The following is a 24127-nucleotide window of genomic DNA, read 5'->3' as shown; positions in this document are numbered from 1 at the left end:
ATTTTATATCATACCACTATACTAGATTTTTTTTCTGAGAATCATCTGGACTCCATTGCCAAAAGAGAATGACTAACCAAAAGTTTTGTTTAAAACAAAAAAAGAATCTATTACTAGTGATCTCCAGAGAAGCAAAAATACACAGAACTAGGGGGGCTTTAAACAAAACCATTTTTATGTTAGGATAACAAAGATAACATTAAGTATGGCCTAATTCTACTCTAAAAATATAACATCAATAAAAACTAAACAAAATTTGTTGGTATTTTGTGCCAGTCCTGGGGCTTGAACTCAGGGCCTGGGCACTGTCTCTGAGCTTTCTTTGCTCAAGGCTAGCACTCTACCACTTGAGCCAGAGTTCGTTCTTTCTCTCTCTTTCTTTCTTTCTTTCTTTCTTTCTTCCTTTCTTTCTTTCTTTCTTTCTTCCTTCCTTTCTTTCTTTCTTTCTTTCTTTCTTTCTTTCTTTCTTTCTTTCTTTCTTTCTTTCTTTCTTTCTTTCTTTCTTTCTTTCCTTCCTTCCTTCTCTCTCTCTCTCTCTCTCTCTCTCTCTTTCTTTTCCCCTTGGTGCTTAACTGGAGATAAGAGTCTCACTGACTTTTCTGCTTGGGCTAACTTCAAACCTCAATCTTTAGATCTCAGACTTGTGAGTAGCTAGAATTATAGGCATGAGCCACTGGCACCCAGCTTAAACAAAATAATTTAATTTCAAAAAATTGGCACTGCAGAAGATAAAACCCAGAACTTCATTGAGCCAGTGCTCTAACAATGAGCAAGGCTCCAACTATAGACAAAAAATTTAAACCTGAACCACAGAGCTCCTAACATATGAAAGGCCTAACTCAGAAATAATGACTGTTTTTATGTCCTAGGAGAGTGACTTCTTTCTAGCTATGTCTGTGTTGTCAAAGTGAATATAGAAAAGTCAAGTACTTCTCAGTCAGCAGTTGCAGAAGCAAGAGAAGAGCCACTGTTGTTTACTTCAAGCCTCCACAGGACCGCCCCTCAGGAAGTACAGTGGAAAATCAATGCCAGATGGCTCTCAAGGAGAAGCCACTAATGATTCTGCTGTTGTCAGATCGCCTGTGGAGAACATTCCATTGCTGCTGATCAATACAACAACACAGTGCTGCAGTCTCCGCAGGAGCCACCTGGACATCTCACCACATTGCCTGACAGCACAGGGCTGCTCAAGGCACCAATGACCTCTGACTTGGTTCAGACAAAGCAGCAAGAATTTCCAACCCTTCCCTTCCCAATTGCACTTTGTTGTTAAAATGGTTTCTTAGCTGGAGGCATGGCTCAAGTGGGAAAGTGCTTATCTAGCAAAAGAGAACACTGAGTTCAAACCCCAGTACTGTTGCCCTCCACCCCCAGTGTTTTAAATTTGTTTTTGTGTCAGTACTGGGGTTTGAACTCGAGGCTGCATGGTCTTGCTTGGTTTTTTTTTTTTTTTTTTTTTCACTCTAAGCTGGTACTTTATCACCAGAGTCATACCTCCACTCTGGCTTTTTGCTATTTCATTGGAGATAAAGAGTCTTGAGAATATGTCTGCTCTGGTTGGTTTCAAACCACAATCCTCTCATCTCTGCCTCCTAAGTAGCTAGGATTACAAGCATGAAAGCTCTCCTTTCCCCCCCCCGAAATGTTTTTTTTTAAATTTTTATTTATTTTTATTGTGACAATACTGTACAGAGGGGTTACAATTACATGGGCAAGATAATGAGTACATTTCTTATCAAGCATTGTAGCCTCCTCCTTTGTTTCCCCTTCCCATCCCTTCCCAAATATTTTTTAAATTTTGTTTTTGTTTTATGTTTCAGTGCTGGGGATTGACCCTAGGGCCCCACTCAAGTCAAATACTTTTTTTTTTTTGGTCCAGTCTTGGGGCCTGAACTCTGGGCCTGGGTGCTGTCCCTCAGCTCTTCAGATCAAGGCTAGCGCTCTACCACTTGAGCCATAGCGCCACTTCTGGCTTTTTTCTTTTTTTCTTATGTGGTGCTGAGGAATCGAGCCCAGGGCCTCAGGCATGCAAGGTAAGTGCTCTACCACTGAGCCACCTTCTCAGCCCCCAAGTCAAACATTTTTAAAAAATATTTTAACAAATTAAAAAACTATACATTATTCAGAAACAGAAGGAGGAAAAGAGAACAAACACAGTCATGGTGTTGTAAGGTAAATCATCCCAGAAGCCACATTTTAAAATACAGAATATTGGAGTCTTTATTATACAGTTAACAGGCTGCAGGCCACGTTGTTACAAAGGCCTGTAGCACTCAAATACACATAACCCAGTTAGGAAGCATGCTAAAGAGGAAAGAAATAATAAGAACAATACCAACAAGCCAATTCAGCTCCAATGGAGACTGAATTGGGACTCCATGATGACTGGAAACAAGCCAGGAGATAGGACACAGGACACGATCACAGAGACACACCATGGATTCTAGGGGCTAGGCTAGTCTGATCCTTAGGAAATTCCCGGTCCCAGGCACTGGGCTGACAGATTCAGTAACCTATGAGCCACTAGTACCTGCCCCTGCCTCCAGTGGTCCAGGCACACCCATTACCTGGGATGGGGTTGGGGCGGGGGCTGAGGAAGGTTTCCTTTCCCCAGCATGAAGACAAGATGCCAGACCCTACCATCCACCATCTGGCCAATATGGCACAGGCCAGACTTGGCCTCCTTACTTTAATGGTACACAGTAGACACTATGGAAAAGGAACTATGCAACTTGTGGGCAAGGATGGAAGGGGAAGCTGGGGAAAAGTGAAGGAAGGGTTGACATTGTCTAAAAAGAAATGTACCCATTACCTGACTTATGAAATGGTAACCCCTCTGTGCAGCACCTTAATAACAATAAAATTATTTTTAAAAAAGTATACATACTATCAGCTCCTACTTATAGGGCAATTACTAGCATCAATATGGTGTAAAGTTTATCACAGGTTAGTAGACTTCAACCTTCACTATCAGACAAGTGTTATTCTCTCCATTTGAAGTTAAATAACTATGCAGCTTATAAATAGGACAACCAGGATGTGGGTATGAATGTGTGTGACAGCAACGTTTCCCTTTCTAATTGTTATACTCCATTTTCTGTTCTAAAACACTGCCTTTAAAAGAATGATCCATAAATAATCCCACATTTTTTTTTTCCGGTCGTGGGGCCTGAACTCTGGGCCTGGGCGCTGTCCCTCAGCTCTTCAGCTCAAGGCTAGCGCTCTACCACTTGAACCACAGCACCACTTCCAGCTTTTTTCTTTTTGCTTATGTGGTGCTGAGGAATCAAACCCAGGGCCTCATGCATGCAAGGCAAGGGCTCTACCACTGAGCCACCTTCCCAGCCCAATACCCCAGTTTTGACAAATGCTTTTATCTTCTCCTACTCACTCCCTTGCTTTGATGCCCATGGGAACCCCGCTGAATTGTCTTTTCCTCTTATTATTCTCCTTACCCTCTCTGTCTTTTCAGATCAAGGGGTTAATCACTTTCCTAGAAGTGGCCTTGAACCTGACCTCCCTCCCTCAGCACCAATCACTGTTTATTAGCTTAGGGCAGCTATCTGACCCAGTTGGACTAAGTCTATTCTGTAGAAATTTTGAAATGCAGGCAGGAAGATTTCAAAAGATAGAAAAGGGAAGAAACAAGAGAGAGAGAGAGAGAGAAAGAGAGAGAGAGAAATAAATTCATTTCTCTATGTCATCCACAATTCAAAAGAGGTGTGCAGTCACATTCTTCAATATAATGTTTCATGTTGGACATATTTTGAGGCTAACTGTAACTCTGACCTTGCATTCAGTGAAATAGCTTAATTTTCCAAAAAGTTTTTCTTTTGTTTAAGATAGCTTAATTAGCTGGTGGCATAGGTTCATTATCCAAGTACTTGGGATGCCAATGCAGGAGGATCATCATGTTTGAGGCCAACTTGGGCCATATAGCAAGACCTGGTCTCAAAACAGAGACACAGACATACATAGACAGACACACAGACACAGACACAGAAACACACACACACACACACACACACACAAACCTGAAGTTGGCACTTGTATTTTTTTAAACCAATAGGATCTAATTGGTTTCAAAATTGCAACCATTCCTGTTGTCTTCTGTAAGCAAAGACAGTCCAACTCATACTGACTCCAGTGGTATAGAGGTGGCCACAAATCCATGGGCAGTGCCAGCTGCCCCATCCAAGGTATTCAGCATCATTTCCCAGCTGTTCTCTTGTTCTTGTTTCTTGTTTTCATGTTCTGTTCTCTTGCCTCCTCCATGCCCACCTCCTCCTTTGGCAAGTGGGAAGATCATCACTGTTTACCACGGCAGAGATTCCCCTTCTGACCCCCCTGCAAATTTTCATTGGCCGCTCTAATAATTCCTGTGACCAGAGTGTAGAGCTCTTGATTGCAACAGCTGAATGTGAAATGGACATTTAGTGAGATCACTGTCCTGAAAAGCGTGGCTGCCTCTGTAGCCTTGGGGCAGAGTTGATGGACACTATTTTATTTTATTAAGACAGGATCTCACTACGATATCTAGACTGGCCTTGGGTTCATGATCATCCTGCCTCAGCTTCCCAAGTCTGGGAATTATAGCACAAACCACTACAACATTGCTGATGGAGATGTCTACTCACCCCCAACATCCCTATGTGTCTTCTTTCTTACTGAAAAGCAATACACTGGTCTGAATACACTGGTTGTGGATCCAGGATGTCTGAGGTTTTTCTGTTTCTTAATTCAGCAGCAGCTTCCCTGTCATAATCTTTTCTCAAAGCAAGATTGAGTATTTGATGTGTGGAGAGGAGCCTTTGTTATTCAGGAGAAAATGGAGCGAGGATGACTTGAAGTTTTGCCAAAAGACATGTGCTCCACCACTTGATCCATGATCCTGCTCTTTTACTTGTGGTTTTCTTTTAAGATACGGTCTCAATAACTGCCCAGGCTGGCCTTGGATCTGAATCCTCCTGCTTGAGGAAGTGTCATTTACCATAGTGAGCTAGAGATGACCCTCAGTCGGACTTTACTGAGGTTTTATGCCTCCTCTTCCCTCATGCCTCTGACCCCTGTGAGTAAGCCCCGAGAGTGGGGCACAAGTTTCTTTAAGGATAGGGGTAATTCAGAAACTGGACAATTCCTAAAGTAGACTTGGCTATGAGTTATTAGCACATGTTCCTCCAAGTGGCTTACAGAAATGAGTGCCTGGTTGTGAAGGGAGAGAACATAGGTGATATATGGCAACAGTCACTACATACACATACATGTCTTCATAAATGATGGCATTTAGATGAGATGCATCCAGTCAGGATGTGCCACCACTACCACATCCAGCAATTGGGTTATTGTGCTATTTATTATCTTTATCAGTTCTAGATATGCTCCTCTGGGGACCTATGTCTGAATGATAATTCATCTCCCCAAACCCCAGTACTGAAAGAACAGATAACTCATTTAAATTTGGAGCTGGGTGTAATGGCTCTTGAGAGGCTGAGATCAGAACTATGGTCTGAAGATAGCATGGGAAAACCTCTATTAGTATTAGTATTAGTATTATGCCAGTCCTGGGGCTTGAACTCAGGGCCTGGACACTGTCTCTGAGATTTTCTGCTCAAGTCTAGCACCCTGCCACTTGAGCCATAGCGCCAGTTCTAGCATTTTCTGTTTATGTGGTACTGAGGAATCCAGGGTTTCATGCATGCTAGGCAAGCACTCTACCACTAAGCTACCTTCCCAGCCCTGGGCATTTCAATAAATAAGCTGTGTGTGGTGCTGCATGCTTATTATCCCTGCTACTGGAAGGCATAGGAAGAAGGATTGTTGCTCAAGGCCAGCCTAGTAAGTGTGAAGCTTTGAGTTCAAACTCCACTCCCATCCCTCACCCCGTAAAACAGAAAATGGTAAGTGTGCTTGTACATGTCTGTAATTTCAGGTTCTCAGGAGGTAGAAGTAGGAGGATCTTGAATGGGCAAACTTATCAAGACTCTATCTTAAAAAGAAAATGAAAGACTAGAGATGTATCTCAAATAATAGAGCACTTAACTAGTTTGTGTAAGACCCTAGGTTCGATTTCCAGTACTGGGCTGGTGGGGGAGGGGTTTGGACAATGAGAGCCTAGGTAACACCTTACAGATCTCTGTTCCAAAAGACACAATCATGTCCAGGGGGTTAGAATAGCAGAGAACTGTGCCTGCACAGAGGCCCTTAGGAACTCTCACTGACCATCTGATGCTCTGACCCTGAGTGTCTTTCCTGACCTTTCTATTCCTCTTATTCCCTGCTGCTGTCTTCCAGGAGGATCGCTTTTATCCAATGTCCTCCTTGGCCAGATCTGGGGTGAATATCATTGTGGAGTCCTCTCATAAGGGCTGTATCTATCTATTCCTTTTTTTTTTTTTTTTTTTTTTGGCCAGTCCTGGGGTTTGAACTCAGAGCCTAGGCACTGCCCTGAGCTTCTTTTTGCTCAAGGCTAGCACTCTACCACTTGAGCCACAGTGCTACTTCTGGTTTTTCCTGTGTATGTGGCACTAAGAAATAGAACCCAGGGCTTCATGCATGCTAGGCAAGCACTCTACAACTAAGCTACATTCTCAGCCCTGTATCTATCTATTAAACAACCTTTTTTTTCTGATGATGATAGACTTTCAAGCCCATGAGGATCACCTAGAAATAGAATGGCTATTAGATATTCAATTCAAAAAATCCTCATCAACACTTTTCTATTAGGTTGAATTGGGTCATATCTAGTCTCAGAATAAGAATGGTCTATATAGCATATGGCTGAGATCTGAAGCAGTAATTAGGGATAGGATGGGTTTATTGAGTTGGGTCATGCCTCTAAAGCTATTAACAGTTTCTTAACCATTTTGTTCAATCAATAATTAATGAAGTGGGGCTGGGAAGGTGGCTCAGTGGTAGAGTGCTTGCCTTACATGCCTGAGGCCCTGGGTTCGATTCCTCAGCACCACATAAGCAAAAAGAAAAAAGCCAGAAGTGGTGCTGTGGCTCAAGTGGTAGAGCGCTAGCCTTGAGCTGAAGACCTGAGGGACAGCGCCCAGACCCAGAGTTCAAGCCCCATGACTGGACCAAAAAAATAAAAATAAAAATAATTAATGAAGTAATTCTCCAATATTGGATAATGTCATATGAGTCATATGGTGCACCATTCAACTGTTGTGTAATTCAACTGGATATACTGCTTTTGTAGGCAAGATATATAAAGCACTCATGAGTGGATATGAGGGAGTTTTTCCTATATTAATCAACAAGCATTCATAAGAATCCAAAACTATGGGCTTGGATGTAGCTCAGTGGCAAAGCATTTGTCTAGCAAATGCAACACCCTGGGTTTGATCCCTACTACAAAAAAGACAAAAAAGAAGACAAAAAAATACAGTTAAAGGCTGGGTGCCATTGGCTCACACCTGTAATCCTAGCTACTCAAGAGTCTGAGATCTGAGGATCATGGTTCAAAGCCAGCCCAGGCAGGAAACTCTGTGAGACTCTTATCTCCAATAAACCACCAGAAAACTGGAAGTGGCACTGTGGCGCAAGTGGTAGAGCGCTAGTCTTGAGCTGAAGAGCTGAGGGACAGCGCCCAAGCCCAGAGTTCAAGCCCCGTGACCAACAAAAACAAAAACACAGTTAAAATCCAAAACTGAACTTTCAGCTTGAATAATTGCTTGAGCTATGACTTATCTTAGAATATAGTTCAGAGGTAAAGGTGTAATGGGCTTATGTCAGCTACCGGGAAGAACAGTCAGCAAATGAATTCATTTGGCTTTACTGCAATGCTGTTAAACAGACTCACTGTTCATTGTTCAGTCATCACAAGTTCAGATTTTGAAATTGTTATTGATATTGAAAATGAACAAATGTATAATGCCAAAGACTAAGTGAAAATGAAGAGTCTTGTTTGTCTCTCCAATTGCAGATTTAATCTCACCCAGACTTATAGGTCTAACATTCTAAGCACAAGGTCTTTAAAAAAAAATCTTTTTATTTTTATTTATTTATTTATTTTTGGTCTGTCATGTGGCTTGAACTCTGTGCCTAGGCACTGGTCCCTGCATTCTTCAGTTCAAGGCAAGCACTCTACCACTTGAGCCACAGCACCATTTCTGGTTTTCTAGTGCTTTATTGGAGATAAGAGTCTCTCGGAGTTTTCTGCTGAGGCTGGCTTTGAACCACCCGGCTTTTATTTTGTTATTTTTGTGGTCTGTACTGGGGCTTGGACTCAGGGCTTTGAGCTCTTAATTGGCTTTTTCACTCAAGGCTGGTGCTCTACCACTTGAACTACATCTCCACTTCTGGCTTTTTGCTGGTTAAATGGAGATAAGCCCCAAGGATTTGTTTGCCCAGCCTTGCTTTGAAACAAGATTCTTGCCGGGCGCCAGTAGCTCATTCCTGTAATCCTAGCTACTCAGGAGGGTGAGATCTGAGGATCGCAGTTCAAAGCCAATCTGGGCAGGAAAGTCCATGAGATTCCAATCTCCAATAAACCACTAGAAAACTGGAAGTGGCACTGTAGCTCAAGTGGTAGAATGCTTGCCTTGAGCTAGAGAGCTGAGGGACAGCACCCAGGCCCAGAGTTCAAGCCCCATGACCGACAAAAAAAAGAAAAAGAAAAGAAAAGAAACATGATTCTCAAATCTCAGCCTCCTGAGAAGTATTATAGGCGTGAGACACTGGTATATCCTGTGTTAAGAAACTGTTAATAGCTATTTTTTTTTTACCATTTATTTATTATTTTTATTGTAAAAGTTATATAAAAAGGGGTTATAGTTACATAAGTCAGGTAATGAGTACATTTCTTTTTGAACAGTGTCACTTCTTCCCTTTATTTTTTCCTCTCAGTAATTTTTTTTTTTTTTTTGTCTTGCCATATAGCTTTGCAGGTTGGCTTCAAATTCATTGTATCCCAGGCTGGCCTCAAATACTCAGTCCTCCTTCAAATACTCAGTCCTCCTTCATTAGCCTCCATAGTGCTAGGATTATAGCCACATTCTGTCATGCCTGGCTCAATACCATCTCATAAACCAACAGAATCTAATTTATTTAAGAAAGATTGAAAAAAGTACTTTTCTAACATGTTGCAATACATTATTTGTACTTATGTAGTGAAAACTTTATTATGGGAAAAGTAAAAATGTGGCAAGTTTTCCTTTTTTTTTTCCTGTCGTGGGGCTTGAACTCTGGGCCTGGGCACTGTCCCTCAGCTCTTCAGCTCAAGACTAGCGCTCAACCACTTGAGCCACCTCCAGTTTTCTGGTAGTTAATGGGAGATAAGAGTGTCATGGACTTTCTTACCTAGGCTGGCTTTGAACCGTGATCCTCAGATCTCAGCCTCCTGAGTAGCTAGTATTACAGGTGTGAGCCACTGGCACCTGCCCCCCCCCCAATTTTTTTTTGCTCCTGGACCTGAGTGCAGTCCCTTACCTCTTCAGCTCAAGGTGAGAGCTCTACCACTTGAGCCACAGTGCCACTTTCAGCTTTCTAGTGGTTTATTGGAGATAAGAGTCTCATAGACTCTCCTGGCCAGGCTGGCTTTAAATGCGATCCTCTGATCTCAGCCTCCTGAGTAGATAGGATTGCAGGCATGAGCCACCAGCTCCCAGCTTCCAAAATTTTATCTATCTACAAAACTTAATGAAGTTGGACACCAGTGAGTTCAAGCCCCAGTACAACACATACACACACACACACACACACACACACACACACACAACCTCATATGACATATTCAAATTTTGATTCTTCTCAGCCCATAATCATTCATGTAGTCTTTCTTCTGTCCATCAGCTTACCCATGGAATTTCTAGAGGCTGTTCTGAAGTATCCCACATATATTTGCAAAAGTCTGTTCCAGCTGAGAACCAGCACTGCATCACAGTACCTCCATACTTTGCTGGGGGTTCCCTTCTTCTTTTTTTGTTGTTGTTCAGTTGTGGGGCTTGAACTCTGGGCTTTGGTGCTGTCCCAGCTCAAGGCTAGTGCTCTCCCACTTGAGCCACAGAGCCACTTCCAGTTTTCTGGTGGTTAATTGGAGATAAGAGTCTCATTTGAACCAGGATCCTCAGCTCTCAGCCTCCTTTGTAGGTAGGATTACAGGTGTGAGCCACCAGCACCTAGCATGATTCCCTAGGTCTTTAGCACAGGATCCCCCACAGTTTTTTAAAGCCATTACTGTCAAAGTTAGAAGTGTCTTCCCATATTCACAAGTGTATTATATAAATTGCCTATATTGGCTCATATTTTTATTTATTTATCTGAATTTATAGAATTTTGCCCTAAATTCTAATGGCATTATTTACAAACCTCATAATTGCTTTAACTAATTCCCTGTCATTGACCATTTGGTTATTTTCTGTTTTGCTAACATAAATGATGCTGCCAGAAACATCCTTAAATGTTGCAGATTTTCTAATGTTTTGTTTTAGGATCATAATTGTTCATTTAATCTGTTTTACATATTTCTTAGGAACAAGGAAATGATTTCATAAACATTCAAGGACTGAATAGTTTTCAGACTTGAGAAGAACAACTTGCCAAAAATAGAAAACATCAACAATCATACCATGCATACTAGCTAATGATTACCAGCTACAACAATTCAAGGAAGAGCTGTCCTGTGGCCTAGAGCAACTATCTTCCTGGCTACCTTAGTTTTGTTTAGAAATTGCTTGCCATCTAGTAAATAATGTGATTTTAGAACAAGTTCCAGATATCTTTTTTTTTTTTTTTTTTTTTATAGGGAAGAACTTGCCATGCAGCCTTTGGTTTGAGTTTTTCCCACAGGGTGGTTCTGGGACTGATGGTGGTGGCCTGGACCATACTGAGGAGACAGGTGGTGCAGATGGAAAGCCCTTGAGCCACTCTTCCCAGATAAACTACAATTTTACAACCCACATCACCTAGAAAATTTAGGTAATTAAGGTCTGTGGCTATATCTGTGATCTTTCTGCTACAAATAAGTAATGTATTTGAGGAAACCAAGTGAATAAGGACTATGTCTGAGGGTTTTTTTCTCAGGGCCCATGGAAAAAATATATACAGTTCTCACAAGAACAAAGATGTTCCCCATAATTCCTTGTCCAGCCAGAGACAGCAGAAGTACTTTCTGGATGAAGTTACTCCAAATCATCTTCTGATTTCATGGACAGTACTAGGTAAATCATTTTGAAAAACACAAATAAGTAAACACAGGATATTTTAGGTCTCTGAATTTTCTCTGTGTTTAGTGAAAGAAAAGTTTTTGAAATATGAAAATTGTATGGTTGTTTGCTAGCATGGACATGACTACATATTTTTTCTTCTGATTTTATTGCTTCCACTGACAAAGAAGTGATGAAGTTCCAGATATCTTGCTTGAAATGTTCAATTAAATGTTCAATTAAGCCATTTTTAATATGTAAACTGTACAACTGGATAAGATCTAAATAAGCCAGTTTAATTTTAGTACTCGCCTGTTTAAATAGTGATACCATTTGAATAGAAGTAGAACTTATATAAAAGGAACTTTGCTTTTTTTGGTTGTGGGGCTTGAGCTCTGGGCCTGAGCACTGTCCCTGAGCTCTACAGCTCAAGGCTATTACTCTATCACAGGAGTTTTCTGGTGGTTGATTGAAGATAAAAATCTAATGGACTTTCTTGCCTGGTCTGGCTTTGAACTGTCGTCCTCAGATCTCAACCTCCTGAGTAGCTAGGATTACAGGCATGAGCCACCAGTGCCCGGCTTTAAAAGGAATTTTACTGAGAGCAAGAGAAGAACTGAAGAATGTTTCTAAAACTGAGCGAGCTGTTTGATTTACTAGGAGGATAGGAAAGTCCCTAGATGAAAACTAGAAATAAGGAAGGAGACTATGGTTGTTAACACCTAGGTCAGTTCTGCTGTTTCTTCTGCTGGCTTCTTCCCTGTCTACCATAATCTAAATTCTGGTTTTCCAGGGCCAAATCCCAGGCAAGTTCTCTACTTATATTTCAGTCTTCTTTCTTTTTCAGAGACTGATTTTCCTTTACTAATCAGAACTTCTTTTCTTTCCTCCCTCCCTCCCACCCTCCCTCCTTCCCTCCCTTCCCTCCCTTCTGTGTGTGTGTGTGTGTGTGTGTGTGTGTGTGTGTGTGTGTGTGTATGTGTGTGTGTGTGTATGTGTGTGTGTGTTGGTCCTGGGCTTGAACCCAGGGCCTAAGCACTGTTCATAAACTTTTTTGCTCCATTTTTTGAGCCACAGCTCCATTTCTAGCTTGAATTTTCAGTGCTTAATTGGAGATATGAGTGTTACCAGACTTTTCTGCCTGGGCTGGCTTTGAATCTCCATCCTTTCAGATCTTAGCCCCTTGTATAGCTAGGATTTATAGGCATGAGACATGCTTCCAGCTCTTTTCTTTTCTTTGATGTACTTTGCTATGCTGAGTAGGCTGAATCTTCAGAGCTCAAATGATCCTTCTGCTTCAGCCTTCTGAGGAGCTGCTACTAAAAGTGCCTGCTGGGGCTGGGAAGGTGGCTCAGTGGTAGAGCACTCGCCTTGCATGCCTGAGGCCCTGGGTTCGATTCCTCAGCACCACATAAGCAAAAAGAAAAAAGCCGGAAGTGGTGCTGTGGCTCAAGTGGTAGAGCGCTAGCCTTGAGCTGAAGAGCTGAGGGACAGTGCCCAGACCCAGAGTTCAGGCCCCATGACCGGACCAAAAAAATAAAAAAAAATAATAGTGCCTGCTACCAAGTTCAGCTGAAGATTCCTAATAGATTCCCAGTCAGGGTCACTACAAGGAGTGCCTGACAAATTTGCCACTGGCCTAAAATAATAATAGTTATCATTTATATATGTCATGCACTGGACAAAGATATTCAATTATTTAAGTTTTTAATCTTAGCGTTATTATGAAATAACGCTAGCTTGCTATAATCTTCAAATAACAGAAACCTGATTCAAGCTTACTTAAAGAAGATCCTCTTGGTTCATGAGTTTTTTTGTTTTTTTTTTGCGTCCGGTCGTGGGGCCTGAACACTAGTCCTGGGTGCTGTCCCTCAGCTCTTCAGCTCAAGGCCAGCACTCTACCACTTGAGCCACAGCGCCACTTCCGGCTTTTTTCATTTTGGTTTATGTGGTACTGAGGAATCGTACCCAGGGCCTCAGGCATGCAAGGCAAGCGCTTTACCACTGAGCCATCTTCCCAGCCCGGTTCATGAGTTTAATGATTGGGTATTCACACATTGTGTCATATATATGACTCCCTCACATCTCATTATGAAGTCAGTTCATTAACCTTCTGATGTGAAAACCAAAAACAGCTTTGCTTAAAGAATAGGAAATTGTACTGATTCATATAACAGCAGGTACAATAAATAGTATACCATTGACTTCAGGCATAGTTTGATCAGGGTTTCCTTTCCATTTCTTTGCAACTCTCTTTGTCTTATTTTTATTATTTTATTTTACCTGAAACACTAGAGTTTGAACTCAGATCATGCACTTAGTAGGCAAGTATTCTACTACTTCAGCCACATTTTTAGTGCTTGATTCTCTTTAATTCTGTGACTTCAGTGATGGTGTGAGCACTGCTTGTGACGGTTGAAGTTACTTGCATTTTTTTAAAATGTATGACTGAGAAAATAACAACAAACATCTTACAATTCTCCTCTAATAGAGAAAGGAAAAGCTTTCCCAGATGAAGCTCTTCACTTTATTCATCTCAAGCACCAGAACCTAGATTCTAGACCTGTTGTTTAAACAGCAAACAGTAGTTTATTTTAATGAAAATGTATTCATGTTTCTTCCTTAATATTTTTATTAGCAGACATAGACTGCATAAAAGGTTTTTATTACTATATTTACATACGTTCATATCATGGACTCTGATCAAATTTATCTTCTAGGTTACTCCTCCTTAAACCCTCTAATCTCTTTTGTTTCCTGGAGACAGGTTATCACAGCCCAAACTGGCCTGGAATGAGGTAAGTAGCCCAACCTGGCCCCTGCCTCAGGCTCCAAAGCACTAGGAACAGAAGTCTAATCTCCATGTCTGGCAGACTTATTTTCTCACAGTTCCAGAGTCTACAAGTCTTTCATCTGTGCATACAAAAGGCCATCTTCTACTATATCCTCATATGGGAGAGGGGGTGATGAAAGAAGGGAGGGAGAGAGAAAGAGAAGAGAGAAATTTAGGTTTAAATGTTTTCTATTGTTACTGTAAAGATGATGTACAGAAGGGTTACCATTTCATAAATCAGGTAATGTGTACATTTCTTTTTAGGCAATGTCACCCCTTCTTTTGCTTTCTTCCAGTTTTGAGAGAAGTTTTCAGTATCTTTTCTTAGAAGGGTACTGATACCATTATGAGGCCCCCTCCTTCATGATTTCACCCAAACCTATCAGCTTCAGAAGATCCCTTCGGCAAATACTACCACATGCAGGGTTTTAACTCATGAGTTGGGATAAGCACAATTCATTCCATAGCACCTTCTGTATATTTCATTAGCCATCCCCAGACCACTCGTTAGCTGAGAAAATGGGATTTTTCATGATTTGCTTAGATGGATCCCCTAAGGTGGAAAGGATTTGGACAAGTCAACAACAAAATCCACCATAAAGGCGTCATATTTCCCAAGTAAGGAAACTATCTGAGAGATAAGTGACTGGGTCAAGGCCACGTGCTAAGTAGGTAGAAAAGCTAAGATTTAAACTCAGACAACTCTAAAAGTTCTTGATATTTGCTCTGCACTACCCTAGCACCTCAGGTTTGGTTTCCTGGTTGCAGTTTATCTATGCTTTCTGCTTTAGGCTCTTTCTTTTCCCTCTTTTCCTTTAGACTCAAATATCTTGACCTTGCAACCTGAGAGAGCACAACCCTGGACTCAGAGGCTCATGCTGTTTTCTGAGATCCAGGCACAAAAGAATGAGGCCAAATTAATAGTTGCCCACTGCTCTTTGTTCTTAAATTTCAGGCCTTTCACTAACTTTCTCCTTCCTTAGAGCAATGTCACTTTTCACTTTCCCCGAACCCATACTCCTGGTAAACAAGGCTGTGTGGCGCCTCCAAACATATCTTCTATTGTCACATCTCCTTGAACTGGATCACATTGTACAATCTGGTTAGAGGGCTCTCATTGTTTTTTGTGGCCTCATTTTCCCTCTTAGAAAAAGAGAGAGACACACACACACACACACAGAGACACTTGGAAGGAATGTATCTATGGCTCTGAACCCTCACCACTTTTTACTGGCCAAGTAATATATGACACAGGTCCCTTAGCCCCAGTTTCCTTCTTTGTAGACTATGGATAAAAGTACCTACTTCACAAGGTCTTTCTGTAAAATAAGAATCCATATGTGGCAGGCACCTGTGGCTCATGCCTGTAATTTTAATTACTCAGGAGGCTGAGATCAGAGGATCATAGTTTAAAGCCATCCCAGACAGTAAAGGTCATGAGACTTTTTTTTTTTTTTGGGGGGGGGGGTCCGGTCATGGGGCCTGAACTCTGGGCCTGGGTGCTGTCCCTCAGCTCTTCAGCTCAAGGTTAGCACTCTACCACTTGAGCCACAGTGCTACTTCTGGCTTTTTTTTTCTTTTTGCTTATATGGTGCTGGGGAATTGAACCCAGGGCCTCATGCATGCAAGGCGAGTGCTCTACCACTGAGCCACCTTTCCAGCCCTCATGATTCTTTTATCTCCAACAAAAAGCCAGAAGTGGAACTTTTTTATCATTCAAGTGATGAGTACATGCTTGGGTAAAAAAAAAAAAAGTTAGGGGACAATGTCTAGGCCCTGAGTTCAAGCCCCAATACAGGCATAAAAGAAGCAAAAAGTTCTTTAAGACCTAAAGTTCTACTTCTTTCATAAGTTATCCCTCTTCCTCCTCCTCCTCCTCCTCCTCCTCCTCCTCCTCCTCCTCTCCTCATCATTCTTCTTCTTTGTCTTGTTGGTCATGGGGCTTGCACTCTAGGCCTGGGCACTGTCCCTGAGCTCTTTAGTTCAAGGCTAGCACTCTACCACTTGAGCCACAATGCCACTTCTGGTTTTCTGGTGGTTAATTGGAGATAAGAGTCTCATGGACTTTCCTGCCTGGGCTGGCTTTGAACCATGATCCTTAGATCTTAGCCTCCTGAATAGCGAGGATTACAGGCATGAGCCACTGGCACCCATCTCTTAATCTTTTACTTTTGAGGCATGGTCTTGCCATGTAGCCCTGGCTAGCCTTAAACTCACAATCCTAATTCCCAAGTGTTAAAAGGCGTATTGCTCCATACCTAGATTATCTGGTTTTTTTCTATTCTCAACCTTCTATCTGAGAATGATCACTACTTACTTAACACTTACAATGGGACTGGGAATATGGCTTAGTGGTAGAGTGCTTGCCTAGCATGCATGAAGTCCTGGGTTTGATTCCTCAGGACCACATAAACAGAAAAAGCCAGAAATGTTGCTGTGTTTCAAGTGTGCTATCCTTGAGCAAAAGAAACTCAGGGACAGTGCCCAGGCCCTGAGTTCAAGCCCCAGGACTGGCAAAAAAAATTAAAATTAAAAGAAAAAAGATTAGTGCTGGAGTTCAGCAAACACAAGGCTCTGAGTTCAAACTTCAGTACTACACAGGAGGAGGAAGAAGAGAAGAAGAGGAATGAATTTATATAACTTTTGTATTTTGGAGGTTTCAGGGGTCATTATGAGTAAAGATATATACCTTTATTACTATTGGTTATTCATCAAATATGACTAGTATCTTTGAGATTCATAATAACTGCAAGTAGCATATTTATCCTACCCAGAGTTCTGGCCCATAGTTTCGCCTTGATCCTCTTCTAGCTCTAGTTTATGAAGCTGGTCTTTACCTTTGTGTTGCAAAAGTTGTTCACCTGGTATCTTTCCAAGCATTCTGTGCCAATAATACCATGAAATCTATTGGCCTAAGCAGAGCCTTCCTTGTTTAAAACAAAAGGGGATGTTATTTATATCAAGACAGCAAACACTACCCAGTACAGTTCCAAGCCATCTATCTATACTGGGTGTGGAATCTGGTACATAAGCTTTGACTTGCATTTTCCTGTCCTGTCCTTGGGGATTGACAGGCAGCTCCTGAAACCCAGGCTTCTGAGTAAGTGTGGCCACTATCAAGAAAGAGGACTCCTCAACACTGGTTGCCTTACCTGAGAACACTGTCCTCTGCCCTTCTGGCTGGACTTCTGTTGTCAGCTGAGCTAGACTCCCTACCTAGTTCCCTGGGAGCAAGTCCAGGGCCAAGTCCTAAAACAAGTGCCCATTTCACCATCAGAGTGCAGCCATGCTTTCTGACAGAGCAACCTGTGCTGTTAATCTGAAGATCTGGTTAAAGTACAAGCAGATCTCAAATATAAACACGTAGACAAGAAGTGTTTTGCATTTATAGGACTCCGCCAGTTGTACTTTGCTATGCATGCCTCCCCCGCCACCCCAATGAACTAGGTCACTGGGTCTAAGGCTTTGGGAGCTCCAGCAAACTGCAGTGTTACCTTGGCCTTGATTCCCAAAGGCTTCTCTCCCACCTCCTCAGCTTATCTCTGGGAGGGAGGGAGTCCTCTTCATTTCTTGGCCAAGTCAAGGACTTGAGTTTCTCTGACTCCTGGTTTTAAGTAGTGGCTACCAAAATACTTGCCAGGGTATAATGACAGGAGTATCATTCTAATTTCTCTTTCATGTAAAAACATGAATAATATTTTTTTTTATTTCCGGTCATGGGGTCTGAACTCTGGGCCTGGGCGCTGTCCCTCAGCTCTTCAGCTCAAGGCTAGCACTCTACCACTTGAGCCACAGTGCCACTTCCGGCTTTTTTCTTTTTGCTTATGTGGTGCTGAGGAATCGAACCCAGGGCCTCAGGCATGCAAGGCAAGCGCTCTACCACTGAGCCACCTTCCCAGCCCAAACATGAATAATATTGATCAAGATACATTGTACTCATAAACTAACATGATGAATTAAATCCTCTTTGTACAACTACTTAAAGATAATAAAATAAAATAAACGTGTTTTCCCTAGAAGACTAGATTTGAAATGCACATTGACTTCTAGTGATAATGCATGGGTTATTAGTACTTAGAAGCCAGGCACAAGTGGCTCATGCCTGTAATCCTACTACTTAGGAGGCTGAGATCTGAGGATTGTGATTCAAATCCAGTTTAGGAAGGAAAGTTCAGAAGACTCATCTCCAATTAACCACCAAAAAGCCAGAAGGAGAGCTGTGGCTTAAGTAGTAGAGTATTAGCCTTGAGCAAAAACAATAAGAAAAAGTGTTCAAACCCCAGTACTGGCACAATAAATAATAAATATCAGGGAGACCATGTGCCATTTTTCTCTTTGCATTTGGCTTACCTCACTCACAATAATTTTTTCTAGTTCCATCCATTTCCCTGTGAATGCCATTATTTTGTCCTTTCTAATGGCTGCATAATATTCCATTATATATAGGTACCACAATTTTTTGATCCATTCATCTATAGTAGGGCATCTGGGTTGTTTCCATATCTTGGCTATTATAAACTGTGCAGCAATCAACATGGAGGTGCATGTGTCCTTGTATTCTGGTTCCTGTTGCTCAGGGTAGATGACTAGATGTTGTATGGCTGGGTCATAGGGGAGGTCTATATTTGGCTTTCTGAGATACCTCCAGACTGTTTTCCAAAGTGGTTGAATTCGTGTACATTCCCACTAGCAGTGCAATAGGGTTCCTCTTTCTCCGCATCCCCTCCAGCATTTGTTGTTGGCTGAATTTAGGATGTGGGCCATTCTGATTGGGGGTAAAGTAGTATCTCAGGGTTGTTTTATTTGCATTTCCTTTACAGCCAGGGATGATGAACATTTTCTCATGTGTTTCTTTGTCATTTTTAATCTCTTCTTCTGAGAAGTCTCTCTTTAGTTCCCTTGCTCATTTAGTGATTGGTTTGTTAGGTTTGGAAGGGATTAGTTCCTTGAGTTCCCTGTATATAGTGGATATTAGGCCCTTGTCTGATATATAGTTAGTACATATTTTTCCCAATTAGTTGGCTGTCTTTCTAGTTTGGCTGCTATGTCTTTAGCTGTGCAGAGACTTTTTATTTTAAAGTAGTCCCATTTGTCGAGTCTCCAATTTGTTGTGACCCTGGGACTCTGTTCAAGAAGTTCCTGCCATGGGGCTGGGAAGGTGGCTCAGTGGTAGAGTGCTTGCCTTGCATGCCTGAGGCCCTGGGTTCGATTCCTCAGCACCACATAAGCAAAAAGCCGGAAGTGGCGCTGTGGCTCAAGTGGTAGAGTACTCACCTTGAGCTGAAGAGCTGAGGGACAGCGCCCAGTCCCAGAGTTCAGGCCCCACAACCGGACCCCCCCCCAAAAAAAATTAAGAAGTTCCTGCTTGAGCCTATAAGCCCAAGTGTCTCTCCTACTGTGTCCTGCAGTAGTTTCAGAGTTTTAGGTTTGATGTTAAAGTCTTCAATCCATTTTGAGTTGATGTTAGTGCACAGTGACAGGCTGGGATCCACTTTTAGTTTTCTGCATGTGGCTGCCCAGTTTTCCCATCACCAGTAGTTGAAGAGACTATGCTTCTTTCACTATATGTCTTTAGCTCCTTTGTGAAATGTCAGCTGACTGTAAGCATGTGGTTTAATTTCTGGATCTTCTAATCTATTCCATAGGTCTTTGGGTCTGTTTTTGTGCAGTACCAAGCTGTCTTTGTTAATACGGCTCTATAGTAGAGCTTGAAGTCTGGTATCATGATCCCTCCTGTGTTATTTTTATGGCCTAGAATTGCTTTGGCTATTCTAGGTCTTTTGTTGTTCCATATGAACTTTTGGATAGTTTTCTCTATTTCAGTAAAGTATGTCATTGAGATTTTAATGGGAATTGCATTGAATTTGTATATAAATTTTGGCAGCATGGCCATTTTCACTATAGTAAGTCTGCCTATCCAAGAACATGGAAGATATTTCCATTTCCTGGTGTTCACTATGATTTCTTTCTTTAAGTTTTATAGTTTTCATAGTTCCTTTACATCCTTGGTTAGGTTAATTCTTAAATATTTTATTTTTTGAGGTTATTGTGAATAGGGTTGTTTCTTTGATTTCCCTTCTGCTTGTATGTTGTTGGTGTACAGAAAGGCAACTGATTTTTGTGGGTTAATTTTGTATCCTGCTACTTTGCTGAAGCAGTTTATAGGTTCTAAGAGTTTGGGGGTGGAGTTTATCATTGAGGTATAAAAACATGTCATCTGCAAAAAGGGATATTTTAACTTCTTCCTTCCCTATGTGCATCCCTTTAATGTTTTTTTCTTGCCTTATTGCTCTGGCTAAGGATTCTAGAACTATATTGAAAAGGAGTGGTAAGAGTGGGCATCCTTGCCTTGTTCCTGTTTTCAGGGGAATTGGTTGTAGTTTTTCCCCATTAAGTATAATACTGACTATTGGTCTGTCGTAAATGGCTTTTGTTGTTTTAAGGAATGTTCCTCCTAGTCCTATTTTCTCCAGGCTGTTAGCATAAATGTTGTATTTTATCAAAAGCCTTTTCTGTGACAATGGAAATAATCATGTGGTTCTTGACCTTGGCTCTGTTGATGTTATGGATTACATTTATTGATTTACATATGCTAAAACATCCCTGCATCTCTGGGATGAAGCCTACTTGATCATAATGTATGATTTTTTAAATATGTTTCTGGATTCTGTTGGCTAAAGTTTTATTGAGGAGCTTTGCATCTGTGTTCATCAAGGAGATTGGTCTGTAGTTCTCTTTCTTTGTTGGGTCTTTGCCTGGCTTGGGGATGAGTGAGATATTGGCTTCATAGAATGAGTTTGGGATAGCTCCCTCTGTTTCTATTTCTTGGAAGAGTTTGAGGAGTACGAGTATTAGTTCCTCTTTAAAGGTCTTATAGAATTCTGTACTGAATCCATCTGGTCCTGGGATTTTTCTTGTTGGAAGACTTCTTCTGATTGCTTCCTGTATCTCATTGTAAGATATTGGCTTATTTAATTGATTATCTCTTCTTAGGTCAGTTTGGGTACATACTTATTTTCAAAGAATATTTTTCAGCAGTGCATAGTTATAGGTGTATAGTTCTCTACATCTTTTAAAGATGTGTGTGTGTGTGTGTGTGTGTGTCTTTGTGTCTGTGTGTATGGGGTGCGTGTTTGTGAGTATGTGTGTTCTGATACTAGGAGTTGAATTTAAGGCCTGGGCACTGTCCCTTAGCTTATTCCACTCAAGGTTGGTGCTGTACACATCTGGCTTTTTGCTAGTTAACAGGAGCTAAGAATCTCACAGACTTTTCTGCTCTTGCTGGCTTCTAAGTGCAATCCTCAAATCTCAAACTCCCTAGTAGGACTAGAGGCCTTAGCTGTTGACACCTGGCTCCAGCCAAAAGATTTTTTTTTAAACTTCTAAGTTTCTTCATATTAAGTATCTTTGATCCACATGGAATTATCCTTATGGTAAATCCCAGTGTCTGAGTCACTCCCATTCCTTGCTGCATCTACTCATCTGCCCAGCGTGCCTTCCTACTTCTTGCAGGAGGCAGAGAAGAGAATATAGACTAGAAGGAACTATCCTTGATTTTTTTTTTTATGTTTAGTTAAGTTTTTCCTTTAGGTAATATTTCTTTTTTTTATTATTGTGAAACTACTGTACAGAGGGGTTACAATTACATGGGAAAGATAATGAGTACATTTCTTATCAAGCATTGTAGTCTCCTCCTTTGTTTCCCCTTCCCATCCCTTCCCATCCTCTCCTCCCCCCCTCCCCCCCCCCCCGCCACCCCACCCAATCCTCCTCCCCCCTCCCCCACACCAAAGTTGTAAAGTTCGTTTTCGACATAACGACTTGAACATCTTATGTTGCAATGGGTCCACCTGTATCCCTATTTAAATGATTTGTTTTTTCCCTTCCCCCCCAACAAATTATACCAACATCAAATACAGTGAAAGCAGGGGTTATACCATGGGGGAGGGACATACAAAGCAACAAAGAAATAATCTTATAAATGTGTTAGAAACAATCGCATGAAAGAAAAAAAAACATTTGAATACTTATCTTAGGGTTCATTTCCCTAACATCACCTTATCTGACCTTTACTGCTTGACTCAGACATATACTAGTTATTGCAAATAAGGGAAACCATGGGACCTATGTTTCTTTGGGCCTGGCTTACTTCATTTAATATAATTTTTTCCAAGTCTTTCCATTTCCTAACAAATGGGGCAATGTCATTCTTTCTGATGGAGGCATAGAATTCCATTGTGTATATATACCACATTTTCTTGATCCATTCATCTACTGAGGGGCATCTAGGTTGGTTCCATATCTTAGCTATAGTAAATAATGCTGCAATAAACATAGTTGTGCTGGTAGCTTTAGTGTGGTCTTGCTTGTAAACATTTGGGTAAGTGCCCAAAAGTGGGATTGCTGGGTCATAGGGGAGCTCTATGTGGAGTCTTTTGAGGAACCTCCATACTACTTCCCAAAGTGGTTGAACAAGTTTACACTCCCACCAACAAGGAAGTAAGGTTCCCTTCTGTCCACATCCCCTCCAGCATCTGTTGTTATTGGAGTTCTTGATTATAGCCATTCTAACTGGGGTGAGGTGGTATCTCAATGTTGTTTTGATTTGCATTTCTTTTATGGTTAGGGAGGTTGAGCATTTCTTCATGTGTCTATTGGCCATCCTTCTTTCCTCTTCAGAGAAGTTTCTCTTTACGTCTTTAGCCCACTTATTTACTGGGCAGTTGTCTCTTTTGAAGATTTGTTGTTGGGGGATTTAATTTTTTGAGTTCTAGGTATATTTTAGATATGAGACCCTTGTCTGTTGTATGGCTAGTGAAGATCTTCTCTCAATCCGTAGGCTTTCTATTGATCTTGCTAGCTATGTCCTTTGCCATGCAGAAGCTCTGCAATTTCATGCATACCCCTTTGTTCAATCTTTCTTTGATTTTTTTGTGTTTCTGGGTCTCTATTAAGAAAATTTCGACCTGTGCCAAGGAGACCTATTCTATCCTGTAATGTTTTCAGAGTGTCTACTTTGCCTCTGAGTTCTTTGATCCATTTAGAGTTGATTCTGGTGCAGGGTGATATATAAGGATCTAGCTTTAGTTTTCTACAAGTAGTTAACCAATTTTGCCAACACCATTTACTGAAGAGGCTGTCTTTCTTCCATTCTATTTTTTTAGCTCCCTTATTGAAGATTAGATGGCTATAGGTCTGTAGGTTCATTTCTGGATTTTCAATTCTATTCCATTGGTCCTGAGGTCTGTTCTTGTGCCAGTACCAAGCTGTTTTGATTACTATGGCTTTGTAGTAGAGTTTGAAATTTGGTATTGATATTTCTCCAGCACTGTTCTTTCTGTTGAGGATCGTTTTTGCTATGCGGGGTCTTTTATTGTTCCATATGAAATTTGGATTGCCTCTTCTATTTCCTTGAAGAATGAGGTTGGAATATTGATAGGTATCGCATTGAATTTGTACTTGGGAAGTATTGCCATTTTCATGATGTTGATCTTTCCAATCCAGGAGCAAGGGAGTTTTTGCCACTTTCTAAGCTCGGCTTTGATTTCCTTTTTCAGGTTTTTAACGTTTTCATCATAGAGGTCCTTCACTTCTTTGGTTAAGTTAATTCCTATATCCTTGATTTTTCACAGAGCTAAAGACTGCCACCATGTGAGAGATGCTTTCACTGTGTGTGTATGTGTGTGTGTGTGTGTGTGTGTGTGTTTCTCTGAGAGTTTAGACTCATGGCCCAGGTACTGTCCCTTACCATTTTCTGTTCAAGGCTAGTACTCTACTACTTGAGCCATAGCTCTACTTCTGGCTTTTTGCTGGTTAATTGGAGATAAGATTCTCATGGAATTTCTTGCCCTGGCTGACTTCAAATCATGATCTTAGATCCTTAGCCTCCCTAGTAGCTAGGATTGTAAGCATAAGCCACTGGTGCTCATCTCTTTTCTTTTTCCCTTTCCCTTCCTCTTTTCCTTGCTTTTTTTCCTTCTTTATTTCTTTTCTTTTTATTATTATTAAATACTGATATATAGAGGTATTATAGTTACATCAGTTAGGTAAAGAATTCATTTCTTTTTGGAATTTCTCTTTGGAAAACTTCCGGTTTTCTGGTGGTTTATTGGAGATAAGAGTCTCATGGAGGGCTGGGAAGGTG

The 24127-nt window shown here is 41.2% G+C and overlaps 1 non-coding gene across 1 annotated transcript; it reads left to right on the top strand.

Annotated features, from left to right (window-relative positions):
* Positions 1 to 13161: 13161 nt before the first annotated feature.
* On the top strand, positions 13162 to 13269 carry LOC122104483. The gene has a single exon (XR_006146943.1). It is a non-coding gene; the product is annotated as a small nucleolar RNA U13 (small nucleolar RNA).
* The last annotated feature ends 10858 nt before the right edge of the window (positions 13270 to 24127 follow it).

Source organism: Dipodomys spectabilis, unplaced genomic scaffold (genome assembly GCF_019054845.1).
Source record: "Dipodomys spectabilis isolate Male_0828 unplaced genomic scaffold, ASM1905484v1 ptg000024l, whole genome shotgun sequence".
Taxonomy (NCBI): domain Eukaryota; kingdom Metazoa; phylum Chordata; class Mammalia; order Rodentia; family Heteromyidae; genus Dipodomys; species Dipodomys spectabilis.
The sequence above is the reverse complement of the archived record's forward strand: the minus strand, read 5'-3'. Positions and strand labels throughout refer to the sequence as shown.